The sequence below is a fragment of the Berghia stephanieae genome, chromosome 14 (assembly GCF_034508935.2).
Source record: "Berghia stephanieae isolate SIO BIC M18660-M18661 chromosome 14, UCSD_Bste_1.3, whole genome shotgun sequence".
Classification (NCBI taxonomy): domain Eukaryota; kingdom Metazoa; phylum Mollusca; class Gastropoda; order Nudibranchia; family Aeolidiidae; genus Berghia; species Berghia stephanieae.
Window position 1 is genome coordinate 7,501 of NC_088373.1, and position 5,000 is coordinate 12,500.

The window sequence follows — 5,000 nt, forward strand, 5'->3', positions numbered from 1 at the left end:
TAAGGTTAACCTTTTTGTTTTCGCCAGGTTTTGAGAGATATTTCCAAACCAACGAGTTCATGGGGACCCAAAGGACAGAAAAACAAAGCTCAGATGGCTATGAAGGATGTGAAGACACCTCCCACCAATGGTAGGGGCGGAGCCAGCTGCGAGGCACAACATGCCATGATGCCCAAATATGGAGAACAGTATTGTTAATAGGAAATTATAAGGACTGGTCATCTTTTCAAGAGTTCAATGATACGATGGGAAAAGTCACATATTTGATTAATCTGTGTCTGAAAATAATCAGTTGACTTTTGACAGTGGGCAAGGAATATGCTAGTAATCCATGATGCCCAAATATGGAGAGCAGTATTGTTAATAGGAAATTATAGGACTGGACATCTTTCCAAGTAATAGCCCGTTCAATGATACGAAAGGAAAAGTCACAGATTTGATTAATCTGTGTCTGAAAACAGTCAGTTGACTTTGGACAGTGGGCAAGGAATATGCTAGCAAGCCATGATGCCCAAATATGGAGAGCAGTATTGTTAATAAGAAATAATAAGGACTGGTCATCTTTCCAAGTAATAGCCCATTCAATGATACGAAAGGAAAAGTCACAGATTTGATTAATCTGTGTCTGAAAATAATGAGTTGACATTGGGCAGTGGGCAAGGAATATGCTGAGCTAAAACACAGTGTCAAATATAAAAATTAACCTGTTATCAGCTTATATAGATAAGATTTTAAAAAATAACTAGGGCTTTTATATAGCACAATATCCACTAAATGTGCTCAAACCACTTTACAAAGGAAACCTGACCAACAACAACACTTAACATGTAGAACGAGATATGACGCATGTTTGGCGATATTACAATTTTTTCCGACAGAGACAACGTTGTTGACGGCCAGGAACTCATTTTACACTTGAGTACAGTGAGAGAATGTGAGTAAAGAGTCGTTTCCAGTGGCTCAACTATGCACTGAACGAGGCTCGAACCCAGAACCATCCGATCCGAAAGCGAGTGTCATACCACAAGACCACATAGCCGCACATATATAAGTAAATAGAGAAAATTCCCTTCATTCATCCCCTAGGGGAAATTTGTCTGTAGGGTCTATTCAAAAGGAAGATTGGAATGACCCAGGCATCAGCTGCAGCGCAGTGCTGCAAATAAAGCTAACGTGAGGTGACTTGATCGAGGTTACACAACGCAATGAGGAGTCAAACTCGGTACCTTTTGGGTATGAAGAGAACACCATACCGCTGTGTCACGCTGCCTCATAAGATGTGACTGCATTGAGAATCGGTCATACGATTCCTACCTCAAATTCTTGTCCCAACTCCTAACTGTAAGCATTGAATTGTAAGGTTCAATTTATTAGAGGAAGACAGATACTATAGACGTTTCAGTTTTTCCATTGATCAACAAAACACGATGAGTTAAACACTAAGGACGAATGAGATAAGTGTGAATCTCTTTCAACCTTAGTGTTTCATTCATCATGTTTTTTGATCAAGGGGAAACCCCAAACGTCCACGGTATCTGTCTTCGTCTAATAAATTGAAGCTTACAATTCAAGACTTATCTTTATTTTTTTCCTTCGAGCGTCAAGCAGCAATATTTTCATAACTTTTACTGTGGTAATAATTGTGCTGCGTTTTTTTGGTAGATCTATTTAGTTTCTGAGACCTATGATTGATGGATTTCAAAAATCTTAACATTCACAGTAGTTAAGCATGATACCTAGGAAATACATATTTATCGCATTAAAGATAATAAAGAGATCTATATTTTGATGCCTTGTTCAATGATATAATATTTTGGTGTATGTGAGAGATTAGCACACAGTCTGAGTGAAAGGAATTATTTGTTTAGCAAGTAGTATTGGACAGTCGAGACCAGATTTATGGAATTTGCGTCAGATAGCGGATCTGCCTGAACCTATGATAGGAGTTAATTCTTTTTCTGGATTTGATTTTTTGGTGCAACACTTATTTATGGCTGGATGTTCCAGTGGCCAGTGCGACTGCTTGCTGATCTCTCTCTCTCTCTCTCTCTCTCTCTCTCTCTCTCTCTCTCTCTCTCTCTCTCCCTCTCTCTCTCTCTTTCATCCTCTCTCTCTCTTTCTCTCTTTCTCTCTCTCTTTCTCTTTTTCTCTTTCTCTTTCTCTCTCTCTCTCTCTCTCTCCCCCCCTCTCTCTCTTTCATCCTCTCTCTCTCTCTTTCTCTCTTTCTCTCTCTCTCTTTCTCTCTCTCTCTCTTCCATCCTCTCTCTCTCTCTTTCTCTTTCTCTCTCTCTATCTCTCTCTCTTTCATCCTCTCTCTCTCTTTCATTCTCTCTCTTTCTTTCATCATCTCCCTCTCTCTTTCATCCTCTCTCTCTCTCTTTCATCCTCTCTCTCTCTCTCTCTTTCATCCTCTCTCTCTCTCTCTCTCTCTTTCATCCTCTCTCTCTCTCTCTTTCATCATCACCTCTCTCTCTCTTTCATCCCCCTCTCTCTCTCTCTCTCTCTCTCTCTTTCATCCTCTCTCTCTCTCTCTCAGCAAGGCAGAGGGTGCCGTGTCAGTTGAATCACGAGTTTGTCTCTGACATTGCAATATTTTTATTTTCTTATTTCATTTGCCTCTTCTCCATGCCATCTATTTCTCACACTCATATTATACAAGTCATGTCGTTTCTCTTTGAATGTAACAATTCATAAAAAAATGATGGAAGTTTGGAAGAATAGCCAAGGATTAATGAAATGGATAATCACAAGGTAGAGGCAGGCTGATTTTGGGGGAAGGGCATGTTTTTTTAGGGGTTTTTTCTTTCACTTTTCTACCAGCTTTGTCTTGACACAACTTCATATACACACTTTTCAGATCTTTGAAATAATATCATGAATTCAAAGAAATCTGTGGATATTTAAAAAAAAAAAATTGTTACACCCGCTGACTTTTAACTGTTATTATGGCAAGATCACCTTATAAGATAATGAATGAATGAATGAATGAATGAATGATGGATGAATGAATGAATGAATGAATGAATGAATGAGTGAGTGAACGACAAGCCACTAGGTGTGGTTTCAAGATGGCATGAAGCATCAATGTCTTAGTACCTACTGCCATAAAATTCACTGAACAGAATGCCTTAGTCACACGCCGACAACAATCTTTGGCAAAATTCCTATTTTGATACCAATGGCAAATTCATTCTCTCATCTCTATTTTCGTTCTCTTCTTCTTTCGCTTTTTCTTTAAAACAAAAACAATTTTTTTTTGCTCCTTTTTGTTTTGTTTTTCCTTCTCCACCTCCTCCTCCTCCTCCTCCTCTTCCTCTTCCATCTTCTTCACTCTCTCTTCCTCCTCCTCCTCCTCCCCTCCTTCTCCTCCTCCTCCTCTTCCTCCTCCATCTTCTCCACTCTCTCCTCTTCCTCCTCCTCTTCTTCCTTCATCCTCCTCTTCCTCTTCTTCTTCCTCCTCCATCTTCTTCACTCTCTCTTCCTCCTCTTTCCCTCCTTCTCCTCCTCCTCCTCCTCCTCCCCTCCTCCTCCTCTTCCTCATCCATCTTCTCCACTCTCTCCTCCTCCTTCCTCCTCCTCCTCCTACTCAGTTAAACTTATAAACAATAATTGTTGACGGGGATCTATTTGTTAATCATTGCATTTAAATATGTTGAATCTCCGTTCACAGGTCTAAAAAAGTTATTACCTAGTAATGCCTAGATTCTTGCCAGGCCTGTGTGTACGTGTATGTATGTATGTATGTATGTGTGTGTGTGTGTGTGTGTGTGTGTGTGTGTGTATGTGTGTCTGTGTTTTGTATGTTTTATTTAAACTTGTATTTTGTTATTTAAATTAAACATAACTGAATGTAGATGTTTGCAAAGTTTGACCGGTTTATTTATGTCATATCATTTCGGTGATAATGTTCAACACACGTGTGTCATAGTCATGATGTGTGTAAAGACAGCACATGTGTTATTTTGCCATAATATTATTATGTAAGTTAAGTAGAGAACATTTAAGAATTTTTTGAAAGTTGCTTTTATTATAGAATGGAGAAATGAACAGCTGTGGTAAAATGCTGTTGCTAGAATATGAAATTTGTATAAATAGTAGAATATAATATAATATAATATAATATAATATAGTATAATATAATAAATATAATATAATATAATATAGTATAATATAATATAATATAATATAATATAATATAGTATAATATAATATAATATAATATAATATAATATTATATTATATTATATAAACAAACAAGTCTTTTAATATTTACACTTTAAAATCTCATTTTCACATCTTACCTTTAAAGTCCAGAGTCTAGTAATACCTCAAGTGAAAGGTAGTTGGAAATTTTGCTTTAAGATAAACGATTATTTTCCACTGTTTTAATCTTTGTTTGTCTGGAATGCATCTCTTAAGTTTTAAAAAACCTAGAACCAAATACAAACCTTGCTGCTAACATTGAAACAATCTATGCATCTTTTGTTACATTTAAATAGCCATTTGTACATACTTTTTTGTCTTTGGTAGTTTAATTTGATTTTTATGAATCCTAATTTAATCTACTTTTCCTGGGTAGGATTCCTGACCTCCCATAGTGGACAGGGAGGCACATACTGTGTCTTCTATCCCCCTATGTCTGTTTTCCAACATGCTTTCTGTCTTTGTCTTGGAATGAGATTACTTGGTTTAGTCCTGGTCCTGGCCAGATGCCCTGGCTGAGAGGGAAACAGTCGAATGTATAGTTAGTTTTGGGAGATGTATTTTTTTTTCATTGTAAATCATCTCTCTGTTATGCACTGTATTATGCTTTATTTATATTTTATATGATTTGTAAAATATTTGAGTGTGTTCCTCTTAGCGGGGACCTGTGCTTGTGTCTGGGTGAGACTTTTAGTGATCTCAAACTAAGTACTTTGATAGTGTGCTTTTGGAATCTACACCTGTTTCTTATTTGAACCAATTCCCCTTTGTCTTCCCTTTTCTTGGATGCTTTATTG

General features: G+C 37.2%; 1 long non-coding RNA gene across 1 annotated transcript in view; it reads left to right on the forward strand.

Annotated features, from left to right (window-relative positions):
• LOC144959961 (uncharacterized) overlaps positions 1 to 2,308 on the forward strand; it is a 4,321-nt gene extending 2,013 nt beyond the window's left edge. The window contains exon 2 of the long non-coding RNA XR_013642725.1: positions 28 to 2,308. This is a non-coding gene — a long non-coding RNA (uncharacterized LOC144959961). The remainder of the gene's footprint in view (positions 1 to 27) is intronic.
• The last annotated feature ends 2,692 nt before the right edge of the window (positions 2,309 to 5,000 follow it).